General features: G+C 36.7%; 1 long non-coding RNA gene across 1 annotated transcript in view; it reads left to right on the top strand.

The window, feature by feature from the left end:
• Window positions 1-19,009, top strand: part of LOC125122288 (uncharacterized) — a 28,638-nt gene extending 9,629 nt beyond the window's left edge. Inside the window, exon 3 of the long non-coding RNA XR_007133756.1 lies at window positions 18,949-19,009. This is a non-coding gene — a long non-coding RNA (uncharacterized LOC125122288). The remainder of the gene's footprint in view (window positions 1-18,948) is intronic.
• Window positions 19,010-19,954: the final 945 nt, after the last annotated feature.

The following is a 19,954-nucleotide window of genomic DNA, read 5'->3' as shown; positions in this document are numbered from 1 at the left end:
GGACCAGTGAATTTTGGCTGGGAGAAATGGTGCTGTATACAGGTTGTTGATTTAGAGTACATACGGCATCCTGGAAGACATTATTTCAGCCCCATGAGATGCAGTGTTCTTATCCACCTAAAGCCATAATCGAGTCTTCAAAAAGCCATTTCACTGTTTTATTAATACAGCTGCTTCAGGATTCTGGGGAACATGGTAAGATCAGTGAATTGTATAAGTATGAGACTGTGGCCTTTTACCAAAAGATGTGTGGAATAACATGATGATGAATAAGTATTTCTCTAAATCCTTCAATGATGATTTGGGCAGAAGCATTATAGGCAAAAAAAGGGCTGATTCATATTCATAGTAAGAATCTATTCTAGTAAGAACAAAGTGCTAATCCTTACAGTATGGACTGGTCCAGTGTATTCAATTTGTAAGTCACTGAATGGTGCAATATTTGGAGGATCAGCATTGATTTCTGCTGGTGGTGGGTTGTATATTCAGTAGTGGCTTTAGCCAGATTGGGCTTGGTAGGTTGTAGTTTATGTTTTTGAGCCCATGTGTAAACTCTGCCCCGAAATCATAGCCACTTTGTTCATGCACCCATTGGACAAGGACAGCAATATCTGGGAACAGTCTGCCTCACTGACCTCCAGAGAATGTGTCATCGTGTCTAGATGATAAATAAATTATCTCTCTCTCTCCTTTTTTTTTTTTTTTTTTTGCTTTTTAGGGCCTCACCTGCAGCATGCAGAAGTTCTCAGACTAGGGATCAAATCTGAGCTGTAGGTGACGGCCTACACCACAGCTACAGCGACTTATGGGATCTGAGCCACATCTGCCACCTATACTACAGCTTATGGCAACACTGTATTCTTAACCCACTGAGCAGGGCCAGAAATCAAACCCACATCCTCATAGATACTAGTCGGGTTCATTTCCTCTGAACAACAACAGGAACTCCCAAAGTCCCCTTGTTTTGAGGTCAGTCTTCACTAAGTGTTCACATGAGGAATAAATATCTTTACAACCTGTGCTCACTGACAGAACCAATTTTCCAATAGTCAATTTCTTAACTATTTAATCATTAGCCACTGTCCATTAAGTAGTATAGATTCATACCTCTTGTTATCTGGTTATCTATTTCTCCTTCTAGGCAAAGCCAACAACCAGGTACACAGCTCCAGATTTGCCTACTGGATGGTTTCCCTTCATCATCTTTCTCTAAGGCCACTCCAGATTGAGACTGCACTGGCACCCCATCTCTAAAAAGGGCCATTCCCCTCCCCCCTCATCGAATGTTTATAGGAAAATCTCCACATGGCCATGAGAGAGGGTTGAGAAGAGCAAGTCAATGAAGAATGAAAGTGGCCTGTGGGCATGAAGGCCACTTGTCCCTACAACATATATTCGCCTTTAGGATAAGACTGAGTTCAATTTTGTACGTATGGCTTCCATTCAACAATGAAGTGCTGCAGTGCTGCTCGTGTTATGGTTTAATGGTCAGATCACACATACTTCGGTGAGAAGCTAAGGTTTTTTGATAATCTGGGGGTCAGTGATGAAGTATTCATTCTTTGCTTGGCCCTAGTAATAAGCCTGAACTTATTTCTTAAAATAATATTAGTTATTTGCAGAAGAATGCATAGTTTTGATCCAAAATCTTAAATGTCTGTACTGTGATCTATTTGTAAGATATTGTCAAAGTCTCTGTAAAACATCCTGATCTGCTATAGACATGTCAAACTCCATGAGAACATGTGAGGTCATATGGTCCAATGGGTCAGGCAGATGAAGAGTGTTTTTTGTTTGTTTGTTTTTTTCCCTGAGCCTTGCTCATATCTGGTCAGAGTAGCATGTCCAAATGAGGTTTAAGCTTCTGCAAAATCTAAATGGCACACTAGACATTTTATTTCTCTTTTAAAAATAAAAGTAAGATGTAGCAGTAGTCTTTTACTTTGGATATAGTATCTTATCATGCCTCTACTCCTAGAAGTTTCATTAGGTGACAGATTCCTGAATTTTGGGGGGACTTCTTTCCCTTCCTCTTCATGCATGAACCCTAAACAAGTTTAGAATAGTTACTGCTTCCTGCTGACTGGTCTAATCAGCATAAAACCATAAGTTTAATGAATTATCAATGTAATGATGTCATGTGGAATGAAGATGCCATAGAAGTCCTTGTAGACTAGATTATGGCATGGGGCTGGAGATTTAATGTGGTCCCGCATTGCTGGCTCTTCTAGGGGAAAGGAAATGATTTCTGATAGTCTTTACTGACAGGGAGTGTGTGGGGTGTGGAGAGAGAAGGAGGAAGCATTTGTCAGATGCTGGGGATGTGTTGATTTGTTCCAGTAAGGACCCTACATCCGGACCAGCAGCTGCAATTGAATTTCACCACCTGATTAAATTTACAATAATGCACTGTCATCTTCTAAGTCCCATCTGTCTTCTGTGCAGGCTAAAGAGGCAAGTTGAATTGAGGATGTAGAAAGATCATCACACTGCCTGTTTCAAAACCTTGTTGATAGAATTTATCTCTGAAATCCTTCCAAGAATATGTTGCTTGCTTTCAGTTCATTATTTTCATAGGTGAAGGCAATTGTATAGGTTTTCTTTGGAGTTTTCTATGGTTTGGTAAGGAGCTGCTCGTGTACTTGGTTCATGCTTCTAAGAAGTTGGTGGAGGCTATCTGGTGGGACCAGAAGAAACTGAAGCCCAGACTGCTGCCCTGTAAAAACTCAATGAGCCGGCAGATAAGTGACAATATTCATGAATTATCCTAATCTCTGTTCCCTGCACCGGCTTCAGAGTATAAGAAACATGGGGGTTCCTGCTATGGTATAGTGGGTTAAGAATCCAACTGCAGTAGCTTGGGTCACTGCAGAGATGTGGGTTAAATTCCCAGCCCAGTGCAGTAAGATAAACGGTCCAGTGTTTCCACAGCTGTAGCTCATATCAGATTCTGCCCCTGGCCTGGTAGCTTCTTTCTGTAAGAATACGCAGCCAAAAAAAAAAAGGGACTATTGCTCTACTTTGCCTTCTAAATACCATCTCGTAATCATGAAGACATTTTTCTTTTTTATCGTATAAAATTTTAAAATTTTATTGTTTTATTATTCAAAATTTTTTGTTTTTTTGTTTTATTATTCAAATTTAGATCTACAATATATCTGGAATGGATTTTTATATGTGGTTTAAATAGGCACCGAAATGCATACTTTTCCTTTATTTTTTTTTATCTTTTTTTAATTGTTATTTCCTCAATAGAATTTTTTTTCTACTGTACAGCATGGAGACCCAGTTACACATACATGTATAGATTCTTTTTCTCCACATTATCATGCTCTGTCATAAGTGACCAGAGATAGTTCCAGTGCTACACAGCAGGATCTCATTGCTAATCCATTCCAAAGGCAATAATTTGCATCTATTAACCACAAACTCCCAATCCATCCAAATCCCTCCCTCTCCCCGTTGGCAACCATGAGTCTATTCTCTAAGTCCATGATTTTCATTTCTGTGGAAAGGTTCATTTGTGCCATATTATTAGATTCCAGATTTAAGTGATAGCATATGGTATTTGTCTTCCTCGTTCTGACTTACTTCACTCAGGATGAGAGCCTCTAGTTCCATCCATGTGGCTGCAAATGGCATTATTTTGTTCTTCTTTAGGGCCGAGTAGTATTCCATTGTGTAGACATACACCACTTCTTCCTAATCCAATCATCTGTCATGGACATTTGGGTTGTTCCCATGTCTTGGCTATTGTAACTAATGCTGCAGTGAACATGCAGGTGCATGTGTCTTTTTTAAGGAAAGTTTTGTCTGGATATATGCCCAAGAGTGGGATTGCTGGGTCAAATGGTAGTTCTATGTATAGTTTTCTAAGATACCTCCACACTGTTCTCCATAGTGGTTGTACCAGCTTACATTCCCACCAACAGTGCAAGAGGGTTCCCTTTTCTCCACACCCCTGGTAGCATTTGTTATTTGTGGACTTATTCATGATGGCCATTCTGACTGGCATGAGGTGGTATCTTGTGGTAGTTTTGATTTGCATTTCTCTAATAATCAGGGATGTCGAGCATTTTTTCGTGTGCTTGTTGGCCATCTGTACATCATCCTTGGAGAAATGTCTATTCAGGTGTTTTGCCCATTTTTCCATTGGGCTGTTGGCTTTTTTGCTGTTGAGTTGTATAAGTTGCTTGTATATTTTTGAGAGTAAGCCCTTGTCAGTTGCATCATTTGAAACTATTTTCTCCCGCCCTGTAAGTTGTCTTTTGGTTTTCTTTTTGGTTTCCTTTGCTGTGCAAAAGCTGGTCAGTTTGATTTGGTTCCATTGGTTTATGTTTGCTTTTATTTCTGTTGCTTTGGGAGACTGACCTGAGAAAACATTTGTAAGGTTGATGTCAGAGAATGTGTTGCCTGTGTTCTCTTCCAGGAGTTTGATGGTGTCTTGTCTTATAGTTAAGTCTTTCAGCAATTTTGAGTTCATTTTTGTGCATGGCGTGAGGGTGTGTTCTAGTTTCATTGCTTTGCATGCAGCTGTCCAGGTTTCCCAGCAATGCTTGCTGAATAGACTGTCTGTTCCCCATTTTATGTTCTTGCCTCCTTTGTCAAAGATTAAGTGACCATAAATGTCTGGGTTTATTTCTGGGTTCTCTATTCTGTTCCATTGGTCTGTCTGTCTGTTTTGGTACCAGTACCACACTGTCTTGATGACTGTGGCTTTGTAATATTGTCTGAAGTCTGGGAGAGTTATGCCTCCTGCTTGGTTTTTGTTTCCCAGGATTACTTTGGCAATTCTGGGTCTTTTGTGGTTCCATCTACATTTTTGGATTGTTTGTTGTAGTTCTGTGAAAAATGTCATGGCAATTTGATAGGGATTGCATTGAATCTGTAGATTGCTTTGGGTAGTATGGCTATTTTTACAATATTAATTTTTCCAACCCAGGAACATGGACTATCTTTCCATTTCTTTACATCCTCTTTAATTTCCTTGATTAATGTTTTATAGTTCTCAGCATATAAGTCCTTTACCTCTTTGGTCAGGTGTATTTCCAGGTATTTGAATTTTTGGGGTGCAATTTTAAAAGGTATTATATTTTTTTATTCCTTTTCTAATATTTCATTGTTTGTATAAAGAAATTCGACTGATTTCTGAATGTTAATCTTATACTCTGCTACTTTGCTGAATTTGTTGAGCAGTTCAAGTAGTTTTTAGGTTGAGTCTTTAGGTTTTTCTATATATATAGTATCATGTCATCTGCATATGGTGACCTTTTCTCTTCCTATTTGGATGCCTTTTATTTCTTTTGTTTGTCTGATTGCTGTGGCTAGAATTCCAGTACTAGTTGAATAACAGTGTCAAGATTGGGATTCCATGTCTTATACATATTTTAGTGGGAAAGCTTTCAGCTTTTATCCATTGAGTATTATATTTGCTGTGGGTTTATCATCAAGCCATTTACTTTTCCTTTGTTAATACCCATTTGATTCAGCATCATTTGTTAAAAAGAGCATTCTTTCCTCCACTGCATTACTTTGGCATCTTTGTGGTAAAATACATGACTATGCAGGGAATGGAGAAAATATGGTTATAGGACTTTAATTAAGACATTTGAATATTTAGTAGCACATCTCCAAAATGTTGGTCTTTACTATGTTGTTGTCTTTCAGTTTTCCATAAATATTTTCAAATTCACTTGTCAATTGCCACCAAAATTCCTATGGAGATTGGAATTGAATGGAGTACAATGAATGTGTAAAACAATCTGTTGAGAATCAACATTTTTATAATATTTTGTCTTCCAATCTGTGCACATAGCATGTTCCTCTGTTTATTTAAGTCTACCCTAATTTCCTTCAATAGAGTTTTATAGTTTTCTGTCCAGAAGTACATATGTTGTTAGTTAGACAACACCCTTAGGTATTTGATTTTTTTAAGCTACAGTAAAAGTTACCTTTTAAAAACTTTAATTGCTTTACTACTATATAGGAATAGGTATATATGATCTTTTATCTTATAATTTTCTGCATTTAATTATTAACTGAATTTCTGAATTATCTATGTCTTCAATTATGCCATATGAAAATCTTAACCCTTTAATGTTTTCCTTTCTGGTTATCATTTTCATTTTTAAATTTCACTTTTTGAAATATATAGGGCCTCCAGTACAATTTTCCTTCTATATAATGATAACGAAAAGTCTTGTTTTATCTGTAGTGATAGCCCTAAGTTTTTTTTTCATTTTATAGTTTATCAGACTAAGAAAATTCCTTTTATGTCTTTTTATTCCTTGTTTTATTTTTTAATTAATGGGGGTCGATTGCTTTTTCTGAAAATATGGAGATGACTACATAATTTTTCTTTATTTTTCTGATGATGTAATGAATCATGTTGATTGATTTTACAGTATTACCTAATCTTACATTTCCTGAATAAACCTAACCTCTTTAATACATGATTTTAAATTTGACTTCTAACATTTAGTTTGGTATGCACACATAAATATTTTCATTTATGCTCATGCAATTGCTGTTAGTTTCTGTTATAATCACTATGCTGTAAATTTGGCAACTGAGGGATAGAAATTTAAATAAATAAACTAAGCCAGACAGAGAGAAATGATTCAAAGCAAGGAAATTCTATTCAAGAATATATTTCAATAAAAGCAACTTATTAAAAAATTGCTGCATCTGTGTTCTCCAGAGAAGCTAAACCAATAGAATATATACCTATGATAGTAATATCCATTTAAATTGGTTAAACAATGAGGTCCTACTGTGCACTACAGGGAACTATAGCCAGTCTCTTGTGATAGAACATGATGGAAGATAGTATAAGAAAAATAATGTGCTGGAGTTCCCTTTGTGGCACAAAGGGAACTCCAGCACTGAGTTGCTGATTATTTTCAGAAAATGGTATAAAATGATGCTACTGTTCTGTGAAGTCCCATATAATAAAGACTATATATTTGTATTTTTCTAAACTTTGGTAAGAGTAATGGTGAATTTTATGTGTCACCTTGACTGGACCAAAAGATGTCCAGATGGCTGGGCATTATTAAAAAACAAAATAAAACAAACTAGCCTTATTTCTGGGTATGTCTGTGAGGGTGTTTCCAGAAAAGATTAGTGTTCAGAGGTTAGAATTTGAATCAGTAGACTGAAAAAAAAGATTCTCCTCACCAATATGATGGGAATCATCCAGCATACTGAGAGCCTGAACAGATCAGAAAGATAGAGGAAGGGTGAATTTGTCCTTTTTCTTTGAGCTGTGACACCTGCTCTCCTGGTTCCTTGGCCTTTGAACTCGGACTGAATCCCACCACTGGCCCTCCTGGCAGTGTCCAGCTCACAGACAGCAAATCATGGGGCTTCTTGGCCTTCACAAGCACATGAACATATTACCATATTTTTGAAATTTTATTTTATTTTGATTAGAATATAGTTGATTTACAATATTGTGGAAATTTCTGCTGTACAGCATAGTGACCCAGGCATACATTCTTTTTCTTTTTCTTTTTTTTTGCTTTTAGGGCTACACCCATGGCATATAGAGGTTCCCAGGCTAGTGGTCGAATCAGAACCATAGCTGCAGGCCTACACCACAGCTACAACAATACCAGATCCAAGCCATGTCTGTGACCTACACCATAGCTCACAGTAATGGACAATACCAGATCCTCAACCTGAGTGAAGCCAAGGATTGAACCTGCAACATCATGGTTACTAGTTGGATTTGTTTCATTTCTGCTGCGCCACAAAGGGAACTCCAGCACATTATTTTTCTTATACTATCTTCCATCATGTTCTATCACAAGAGACTGGATATAGTTCCCTGTGGTGCACAGTAGGACCTCATTGTTTATCCAATCTAAATGGATATTACTATCATAGGTATATATTCTATTGGTTTAGCTTCTCTGGAGAACACGAATACAGCAAGATTTGTTTTTGCTATACAGTGGTGGTAGTGCATTTTGACCACAGCTTCCAAAACCTAAATAATCTTTCTTTTTTACTCCCCACCACGAACCACATTCATTATTCTTCAGCTACACCAACCACTTACTGTTGTTTGAACATGCCAAAGCCAAGGTGTGGCAGGGCACCATACCTGAAATTCTCCTTCTAGACATCTGCATGGCTCAGTCTCTCATTTCCTTCACTTCTCTGCAGAAGTGCCCTATCATTAAAAAGGACTTCCCTGACACATGTCACCTTCCTATACACATTATTAACACAGACACTCAGAGCCACGTCTCTTCCTTCTCTGTTCGCCCATAAACAAGTTCTCTTTTTAACTCTCTAATGTGTTTCCTACTACCAACAGGTAGAATATTTTAAATTCATTTCTTTCACTTCTCCAGAATTATGTAAATTCCTCCTTTAAAAGGTGAGACTTTGCTCTGAATCCTATTATTAGAACCTGGATAAGTATTTGACATATGATAGACTATTATTTTTTTTACATATATTTGTTGTATGAATGAACAAGCAAGTGAATGAATGAGTGTCTAAGTGTCAAGAATATCTAATTTCTCAGAAACTCTTGATAATTATTTTTTCCCTGTAAATCTAACCCCGTAGAAAGACAAGCTTGTTGCCTTCATCATTATCTCCTTTTTATAGCAATGACCACGGAACGTGTTGATAGATATTTAACACAGCTTTGAGATGCATCCTGTCTATGCTCAAGGTAAATTGGAGGTGGAAGCATTCATCATTTGCCACATGATAAGCTTTAGTTGTTTGCTTGTGATGCAGGGAGTTCATAATGCCCACTTTATATGCAATATGCTTAAAAGTGAAAGATTATTGTTGATATTAAAGTAAGATACACACAATCATATGTAATTTGTTTCCTTCAGCGTATGCCCCATAGTTATATTTAACCCTGTCCTTCACACCCAGTCCTGAGATAAATGTAAAAGTAGGATTCTGTGTATAAATGGTGCATCCATCTCCCAAATTGATTTCTGGGGCCAAAGAAATAAATGGAATTTATGGGATACACTTGTGGTAGTCGTGAATGTTAAGCACCGTAGTTAAACTGGGTGGCATAACTTGAGTTTTAATTATAGATCAACTCAGCTTAATTCTATAGTATCACTCTTCATCCTTCCTTTATCCTGAAAGCTAAAAGTGAAAATGAACTAACTTTTGAATGTCAGCTTGAGTTCCAACAGCTAGATGTGGAACCCTGAGCAAGTACTTTGACCTCATGGTCTCTCTGTTTTCCCAGCTTGGTCCATGCAATTTATTACGTCCATCCTTAAACCTGCAAAATGTAATGATTCTGTATAATAATTTATTAAGGGAACAAGTTTGGGGATTAGGACTTAGAAGAAGTGTTTTAGTCCTAAATCTCAGGCATAGTTTTCTGATAAACAGAAAGGGAGGGAGAAAGGGAAGAAAGAGAGAGAGTCCTAAGTCAGAAACCTTAAAAAAAATTAAAAAAAAATGCAACCCCATTTTTCAAAATGCAACCCCAGTCTGCCAGACTTTTCTTACCTGGGAGGACATATGGATGAGTTACGGAGTAACAGATTTCTCATGATATTCTTGAACATCATTTTTCCTCCACATGAAGATATTTCTAAGAATTTCTAGGGAGTGTTCTTAAAAGTGAGGAAAGGAGTTGGGGCAAGCAAGTCCTAAGGAAAGTGGTTTTGGTGATGTCAAAAGCAAGAGTGAAGTCTCCATTATCTGCCTGAGTACGATACTTTAGAGATACGAAGTGTTTAGAGCCTAAAGAATGGGAGTAGGGGAAAGGCGTAACATAAGATCAGAAAGTTAGGAGGGGCTAGCTCAAGCAGGGGTCTATCAGATGACTATTGTAGCTTTTATGTGCAATAAGTATGCTTACCATAAATCTAGGAGGGACCAAACGTCATGCTGTATTTAAGGTGGCTCCTTCTTCCACTGCTAAAGATTTCCTTATGAGTTCATAGTCCTCCTGGGTGGTTTTGTCTCACTTTAGCATAAGAGAACCCCCCCTTTCTTGAAAGGTCTAGAACCTTTCATAGATTTCTTGAAGATCAGCCCTGCTAACTCACTAGATATGCCCAGATATATCAGAATCACATTTTAAGTACAAGGCAGAAGTATCTGGACTCAGGGCACATGATAATAGAATTTCATAATCAAAATTTGTGATGATTTCAGGAACCTAAAAATTTATAGGCTAAATATACCTGGACTTCTAACAGGAGGTTAAAGATGTTTTAGATAAGGCTATCACTTACCTCTCTCATCAAAAAAGGACTTTTAATTAGCTCCTTTTCTATCTGCTTACTGACCCACTAATCTTAGCCAATCTTATGGCCCCTTCACAGAGATGAAGACCTAACCCTCTTGAAATAGGTCTCCATAGCAGTAGAACAGGCTGGAACTACTGGGATTGTTTCCAAACTCTCTGACAAAATATAGACAAACCCTCTCAGAATGGCTGCCAGAGCAATAGCTGGCCTAATGGGAAGCTGATAACTAAGACAATAATATATAATCTCCTATATTGCCTTAAAGGTTCACTGACTTCATGCAAACACTTTGAAAGCTCACTGCCTTCCCATTAGAGAGGATGATCAAATATATTCTCCTATTACATTTATGTGGCAGGGCTAGCTAGTAAGGACTAACATAATATCTGTTTCAGCCACAATAATAAAAACAAATGCCTGCAATTGGGAAAGCTCCACTAATTAAACCATTTTCATGGAGAGAACACACTGTACTGCTAAAGTTGTATTCTAATGTAAGACGTTTATTGTGTAAATGATGCTTTAGTAACACGAAGCTCAGTGAGGAGGTAAAAGGACTAACAAACTGAAATACAGTCTTAATTTTTTTTGCAAAATATTTTACAAGAAAACTATTTCATGGGTTGACCTAAGGGCTTTTGTTTTTATTTTTAAAGGGGAGGAATTCATTTGCTGATCTTTTCTCATTAGGCTCATTAAATGATATAAGGTCATTTGTTGATAATCTCCTTAATGTTGCATTTTTTTGTTGCAAAGCTTTGATCCTATGGTTAATTGAGATGAACTTGTTAACTCTTGCATTTTTGGGGAAAATGGAATTTGAAATCACAGTGTTGGGTGTAAGGCACCTGGGAGTTAGTGATATCTGCTTCACTAATCCTATGATTTTGTAAGGAAACCCCAAAAGGACACCATAACTCCTGCTACAAATCAGTCTAACAGATTTATTAACTAAGAGATGTATGTTAAGTAATTATGTAGGACCTCTCAATGCAGATTAATTTGAGACTTAAATTCAGGATGCCCTTTTAGCATGATGGTATCACAAAGAATTACACACCGTTTGAACAAGGGTGAAAATTCCCAACAATCTCTCTTTAAATCCATAGAAGAAATAGTTTAAAAAAATACTTTTGGATTTCCCGTCATGGCTCAGTGGTTAACGAATCCGACTAGGAACCACGAGGTTGCAGGTTCAATCCCTGGCATTGCTCAGTGGGTTAAGGATCCAGCATTGCCATGAGCTGTGGTGTAGGTCGCAGACGTGGCTCGGATCCCATGTTGCTGTGACTCTGGTGCAGGCCAGTGACTATAGCTCCGATTAGACCCCTAGCCTGGGAACCTCCATATGCCGCAGGAGCAGCCCTAGAAAAGGCAAAAAGACAAAAAATAAAAATAAAAATAAAAAATAAAAAAATAAAAAATAAATACCTTCTATCTTGTTAATTGTGTTGAATAATTTGCCCAGAGTAGACGACTATATAATGTATAATACAAGGCTAAACAGACCATTGAAATACATTTTCTTTGAGGTGAAGATATAAATTAAAACATTCAATTTAAGGAACAAATAAGATTATTTTTGGTTCTACTCACTCTTGGAAAGTTTGTATGAATGACTGAGGCCCAATCACATCCATGGCATGGTCTGAATTGCTCCAGCAGGAAAGGCTTTGCTAAGTTGTACTTAAGGCTTACTGGGTGCCAGACATTTTATGTCTATTAGTTCATTGAATCTTCACAATAGCTCTCTAGAGGGAGGTTTGCCATTGTTATCCTCCTTCTAATGATGATGACTCTGAGGTGAAGAGATTAAGTATAATCATGTGTCTAAGGTTAGACAGAAAGGGAACACAAGAGGGAGGATTTGAACTCAGAACCTTTAACTCCAGACTCTGCTCTTCACCACTGACCTATCTATGCTCTAAGAATGGAAGTTGATTACTTCCATACCCTCTCTGTGGGTGGTAAGGCTGCCTGGACTCATCTTGGTTTGAAGTTGGAAAGACACTGGAAGTTGGAAAGACCCTTCCAGCTTAAGATTCCCATGATTATCCTAGAAGCATCCCCAAGGATCAGGCTCTCATTCTCTGTTTCCTGTCGTGGGAGAAGGGGTGGCAATCAGATTAATTTCCTGAACTTTGTGAAGGGGGTAGGAAGGGCAGAAAACTGTGATATTTGTTCAAGTTCAGCATACAGAAGGAGAGCTCTATCAGGACAGAATGACTGATAGATAATAACTTTCCACCTTAGAACAAATGTGAAGAAACTTGTTAAACTTTCCATAGTCAAGAATAATGGCTCTCTCTTAGAAGTTCATGGACCATCTAAACCAGGGTTTCTTAACTTCAGCACTACTGATATTTTGGAAAGTAAAATATTTTGTCGTTGTTTCCAGAGGCTGCCCTGTGCCTTGTAGGATGTTAATCAGCATCCAATGGCCTCCACTCACTGGATGACAGTAGCACTTGCAGTGTGGTAACAAAAAAATGCCTGCAGACATAACCCAATGTCCTGCGGAGGTAGAATAATCCCTGGTTGAAAATGACTGATACACAGAACTGTGTGTATATAGTTGTGATCTAAGTTGAATAAAAGGTTTTCCTAACTTTAATATTAATATAATTCCTATGAATTTCTATAGGTTTAGAAAAATGGAAGTCTTTTAATTTCCATTTAGATTGGAATGAAAATTTGTATTTTCATTAATTCATTGATCTTTGATAGAGTGATTGTTACATATTAGCTAAGAAATGTAGGTTTTTTTTTTTTTTTCAAAGCATGGAGTAATAAAGGTTAAAGCAACCTGTTGGCTTAGAAACTGATTTATTGAGAAATCAAAATCAAGTTACTAGGGAAATTTCTAATGTAAGCAGAGTGGAAGTTTATCATATAAAAAAATTAGAGCTTTAAATATCATATCAAGAAGTAGTAAATGGTAAATTTATCAGCTTTCCTGATTAGTATCATGGCTTGTCAGAGTCTGAAGGCCAATTTAAGATAAACTTAATTCTCTCATTTTGCAAAGAAATGGGAGTGCATGAAAGTTAAACTACTCTTCCAAGTTCCCGGTGGTCAATATAGTAATAGGAGGTTGGTCTGATTCTCATTTCCACTAAACACAGTTTTTCTGAGGAATGTATGAAATCTGGAAGTTAGTTGTCAGGAATAGCTTTCATTTCTCACTCCATGGAATCAAGGACTCTCATTTCTCTGCTCCCATAACTCATGCTTTTTTTCCCCCCTCTTTAATATTTCTGTTATAATGCCATCACCCTAAGTTTCTTTTCACATGTTGGTTTGTTTGTTCATTTGTTTTTTGTAGACACTATATCATCTTAGTACCTGGCATGGTGACTGTAGTGTTTAATAAAATATTTTATGAACCTTAAGAATGATGGATTCTCAGCATTGTGGACTCAGGCAGAGGCTTCTGTGAAGCACCCAGATGATACCTGTGGTTCCCCAACGTGGAGGAAACTATTGTTAGAAGCTATTGTTTTATTTGATTGATTTTCCTGTCCTCACTTCAGAATGCTTCTATGAGAATAGGGCTCCTTTCTTCCCTCTCCAATCTTGGTTCCCCAGAGCCTCACATAGTAATTGGCGAATAGGAAACTTGGAATAAATGTATTCTTTGAGTGATGAAACACAGTGGTGGCTTTGCCAGGATGGACATAGTGGAAATTTTCAAAACGAATTCACATGTAATGCAGTCTCATGACAACCATTTACCAAACAGGGTATGTATCATAATGTGTAGAAACAGCAGACAGAGTCATCCAGACTTGGATGGGAAGTCATTTCTGATTGTTATTAGCTATGTGACCTTAGTCAAGTTGTCGCTCTCCCATCAGTCTCAAATTCTGCATCTGTAAAAATGCATTACATTTTTAATACTATAATTATAATAATATAGTAGTTATGTAACACAGTAGTTATAGTAGCAGTAGTTATCTCTTAGGGTTCTCATGGAAATTAAATGAAACGATACAAGTAAGTTAATTAGAACCACACTTTGTACCTAGTGTACACTTCATCATTGTGAGCTAGGGGAAGAATATGTCCCTCCCACCTGGCCATTTTGCCTAAGGAATCATTTTCACTGCCTAAACCTCAGGATTTTTGAAAGAATTACTCTGATGTAAGTTCACGATTTATGCCGGAAAATCCCCTCATTTTTTCCCAGCATCAAGCAGTAGGTGCCCCTGCTTTTACCAGCCATCTTTATGAAGTGACCAGCTGTGTAAATGGACTGAAACCCTCACCCACAGGCCCGTTATTCTAGAGGCATAGAGAAGCTGAAGGAAAGAGCCCTTTGAAATTTAGCCTGAGTCTCCTGATACTGCAGTGCTTTCCAGGGAAGTCCTTCATGAGGCGCCACATCACATGTTCAGTAATTATCAACAAAATGGAATTCATTTTCCACTTGATTATTTTTCCCTCTGTGTGAAGGGACTATAGAGAACAGCAAAGGTGAACTACCAAGAAGCAATCCTTTCAAGTATTATTAAAATAAATATAAGCCTTAGGATCCTATCCTTAATCTATGTGAAAACGTAAGATAGAGATGACAACAACTAGCTAAGTGATGGGCTCTATATGTAAGCAAAGAAAACAGAACCAACTATGTTTAAACATGGCAGAGACATCCTAAAAAGTGCTGGCTATTTTATAATCCGTCTTCCGTCTATGCATACAGCCATGCACCTTACACCAAACTGTATTAACATCTATTTCATTTTTAAATAATGAAATTACATACCACTGTTGAGTTGTATACATAGACTTTTTTGGTCATTCCAGATAGAATGACTTGAGAGTGAAAACACTGGGTAGCATGAGAAGGTAAAGCAGAAAGTGGAATCGAATAGCACCCCCACCAGGGTGAGGAGGAAAAGGGAAGTAATGTAGCCCAGCCCAAGAAGTGAGGTGATGTAACAGACTGGGCCAATGAGGTCACAGAGAATGAATCTATTCTGAAAAGGACTGTCAATGCTGAAATGAGTAGATTAAAAAAATAACTTTTTTAAAAAAAATTCCATTTTTTTCTTCTCAGTTGTGTAAATTTCTTTATGTCTCTGAGGCCACTGTGCTCAAGAGTTAGGCAGTCAACAATTTTGAGACAAACAGAACTTGAACACATGGAGAGAGAATTCATTCCTTCATCCACTCATCCACTTATTTACCCCTTTAACGAACCTGTAGTGTGTTCCTTCCATGTCCCACACAATTAAAAAAAAAAAATGAGGAAATGCATCTCAGTGGTGTCAATGCTCTGAATGAAAATCCTGAAGATAAACAAATTTGGAAAAATTCTAGCAATCCAGAGATGTCCTATTAAAATTAACTGTTACTGTAAATGAAGCATATGAAAGATAACAATAAGCTTATTTATCATTTTACATACTAGAAAAAAAAACTTAAAAAAGTCTGCCTAAGTGTATTGGCATTCTGTGCAAACTTTAGATCTTCAGTAGTGATTCTTTTTTAAGATAATGCTTTTATAGAGCTGACACTCTAAATTTAGTTGTAACTACTCTATCCAATAACAGAATGATGAAAAAATAAGACTTTTAGATTAAATTGTCTATCTCCCTTATAACAGAGTAATAGATGATAAATTTTAGTTCACGTTATTGATTGGCTCTTTATGATAATTCCTTTTTGATTGTTTTATGTAAACTGGAACTTGAAATTTATAGAGGAGATTTATAACACTGGGAAGATTTTTAAGCCCTGAACAAAATAGAATATATTTATAAAGTGAATTTTAATTAGATTTCTCTCCAAAAAAATGAGTTCATATTTCACAATTAAATAAAAACTGCTCAGGATTAAGACATTTCTATTGATGAAATCTTCTCAGTTCCTTGTAAAAGGTAAGCCATAAAATAATAGAGAATTGGAATTCAGGAAAAAATATCATTTTCTGACCTAATAGTCCAAATCACATATAAATTCTATAATTACAATAACAATGGTGCCTCCCTTTTATTGATCACTTAGGTTGTGCCAAGTTTAGTGTCAAGCACATGTCTACAAGCCATCTTACTTAATGTTCATCACAGCCTTGTGAGACAAGCATGATCATTCTCATTCTGTAGCTGAGATTCTGTGCCACTGAGGTGTTGAGTAACTTTTCCAAAGTCACACAGCTGATAAAGAACAGGCGCCGAATTTTCCAGATCTATCTGGTTCCTAAACCCCCTGGGTCAATTATACTTGATGCCAAAACATAGATGTTGCTTTATTTGACATTTTCAGCTGACATTTGCATCAAGGGAAAAAAAAGTCTTACTGCAATCCTTGTTTGATTTTAAACCATGAGCAAGAAAATAGAGAGGAGTGCAGACCCTGTCTTTTGATGAATCATAAATTCTGTCTTAAAGGGATACAACTTTTGCTCCCTTCCATTTTGGAGCACAGTCTCTCACTTAGCACTAAGAACCTCCTTAAGTCTAAGAATACCACATCCAAAATGCACAGACTGTTTGTGAAAATTTCCTTTGAGTGTGTATGTTACAGCGAAAATCCCAACTGTAACCTAAAATGAAATGAGATGAAAAAAAGAAAAATGAGAAAAAAAAATTTAGCTCTATTCTCCATTCTGCTCCATGGTCTCCATTTGGAGACAATTTCTCAACCTTCTCATGATTTAAGCACATATTTAACATTTTGAGAAACCACTATTTGTCTTAGGCTAGAGTATCCTTCATAAACATCCTCTGCCTACTTATTTAGGGCAGATCCTGTTTCTTCTCACACTGTCTTCTTGCAAACTCACTGTTGTGATAGCAATGGCATCCTCCAAAATGTAGTAAGCAATGCTTAGTAATAGGAAAGTAGGGAAGTTTATTTTTGGTTTCTCTTATTCCGAAATGAAAATGCTTTTTCTTTAAGACCTTGGGGGACTACTAGGTAGTGTGGTAGTTTGCTTGAATTTCCTACTCTTATTCCTGAAGAATTCCATCAATAGGAATCAACCAGTTGAAATTGTGCTGAGGATTGTGCTTCTCCCTAAAAGCTCTTGAATGAAGAATGCCCCCAAAGGACAATTTCATCAGAAATTCCAAACCAGATTGATTATTTCTCCTTTCTCATTAATTTTAAACCAAGCAGAGATGTTTGTGGTATACACACATTTGGAGTGACAAGCCAGACAAATGTCAGGTTGATCAAATAAAGACAAAAATAGAAAATGGAATTGAAAGACAGACTGGGAAGTAAGATGAATGCTATGGAAATACCCTGTGATAGAACAATACATTTATTCGTGTTACAACCCTGAATATCAATTTATCAATAATGCAGCATTTGGATCATAATTATATTTGGAAATAGAGTTCTTAATTTGATTTTCTGTACTTTGTAATATTTACGTTTTTAGCTTTATCTGATTTTTTTCTGAATTATTCAACTGAACTACTAGTCAAATTTTTCTAAAGCAGGTTTTTAGGAGAATTTGCAAATTATTCTCACTTATATTTAAGTGGCCTAAACCCTTTAAAATGTTCTCCCTCCATACTGGTTTGTGTCCATTTGTTCTTCTCACGGGCTCCTTAGCTCACTGCACATTTTATAATGTTAATAGTTTCTATTACTCTCAGGTCAAAGGAAACTTTGCTTCCATTTTTGTTGAGAAGAAAGATTGTGTTGCTTTTTTTTTTTGAGCTGGAACATCTTGATTTTATAATATCACCTTTTGTGTTATGTCTTTCAACTTTCCCCAAAGTAATAAAACTTTCAAGATGGTAGAAAAACATAATTGTTCTTCATGAAAATGCACAGAAAAGAACTGATATGAAGTACTTGACTTTCTTTCCCTGTGGGATAAAGCAACAAAAATGTGTTAGCCTTCTCATTCTAGCTCTAAATAAGTCATTTGTTTCTGAGATATTTGGAATTGTTAGCCACTTGCCACAGTGCTTCTACCCACTAGATGGAGAAAATTCCTATCAGTTTTGAAGGTTCAGCTTGATTTATGGTTGTCATTTTGCTCTTGAGAGACATATATCATTATCACACTTGTAAAATAAAAGAAAATAAATAAGCTTGTGGACCCAAACTCTTGAATTGAGGTTCATAAAGCCATTGACACGTGATGGGATTTGAAGGATGCTAGAAGGATTTGATTTCTGGCTCTCTTCCACAAACTCAGTCCCAACCCTCACCACTCAGAATCGTGTCTACATGCTGGGTTAACTCTCTGTTTCCTCCACTTGAGTTACACCTTTCTAATTGATGGTGTTAAACCCCATTGAAATGCAAGGACATCTCTTTTGTTGTTTTGCAAGAAAATTATGCAGTCGTTGGCAGAGGTAGCACTATGGTTGCTGCAGCATGTGGGGATGATTAACATTACCTTAAAGTGTTGTCTGGCCCAGATTTGCTTGCATAGCATTCATTACGATGTCGTCCCATCTTAGTTTCTAAGTGAAGAATACGGGACAAGCTTTTGATAAGGCAACAGGAGGTTGGGGGTGGGCTTAACTTCCTAAAGTACTGGTAGCAACACCAATGAAGAGGTAGGAGGGCAATCATATAAACATGAATATCTAACATTCAATAACAAACTGTTGGGTCCCAAGAAAGTAGGGTGACAAATGACAGTCCTGGACTGATGCAATTGGGAATTTCTTTATTTAAAACCACATCTCTTATTGAAACTTTATTAATTCTGTCTTTGCAGGCAAGGCTTTCCCACAGCAGTATCAAAATATGAATAGTTAATGCTTCTATTAAAACAAGCTTTTTAGGTGAGTCTGAGTTGTTATTTATTCTTCACTACACTATTAGTATGTTAATGGTTGGGTATTTTAGGCACAAGTAAATAAAGCGTCTTTGTATCCACTGAATAATATATCATATTATTATACATATGTCATATATATATAAACACACACAGACACAAATGTATTTATATGTAATACACATGCACATGAATGTGGAACAACCTTCTGTTCTCCTTATTAACTTTAATAACTGGTGACACATGATGTCTGATGAGTCTAAAATTGCTAATATTGTTTTTCATTTGACAGAGGAGTTACCTTGGATAACCTAACCTATCTCCACACAGAGTTTTATGGCCGGCTTTCCAAATTACACAAATTACTCTGAAGTGAAAACCACAATGGAAATATTCCAGCATCACATTCCTGGCTCTGGAACACAATGCCTTGGTGGCTTGCCAATTTTCTTTTCTTAAGCATTCACAGTAATTTACAAAAATGTTTTTATATGCCAGTGGTAAGTACTGGCACTCATATGTTCTCCTTTAAATTTATGGCTGGTCCAAGATAATTAGGATGGACCACATCAGTATTCACTGAATAGTACATCTCAATCCAGGAGATCTCTCACTATCTTATACATATCATCAATTTGTATCATAGACTCTATCTTAAATGTATGGTCAGAGAGGAAAGGAATGAACCAAGACTTAAAGGAAATTGCTGGTAGAACAACATACTACTGCCAGCTTAGGGTCTTAGCAAAGTAACTTTTTCAGTGACTCAGTAGTATCATTACTCGTGTCATCCACAAAACATTTAAGAATTCTGCACAACAACCTGAGCATTTAAACAGTGCCATAGAAAGGAAACAATGAAAGGAACACGTATTCTATGATCAATAACTATAGCAATTATAATGCGTCACATTAAAAAGCCTAACGCATGAATATGTAAAATTCA

This window comes from Phacochoerus africanus, chromosome 3, assembly GCF_016906955.1.
Source record: "Phacochoerus africanus isolate WHEZ1 chromosome 3, ROS_Pafr_v1, whole genome shotgun sequence".
In the NCBI taxonomy this organism is placed as follows: Eukaryota; Metazoa; Chordata; class Mammalia; order Artiodactyla; family Suidae; genus Phacochoerus; species Phacochoerus africanus.
The sequence above is the reverse complement of the archived record's forward strand: the minus strand, read 5'-3'. Positions and strand labels throughout refer to the sequence as shown.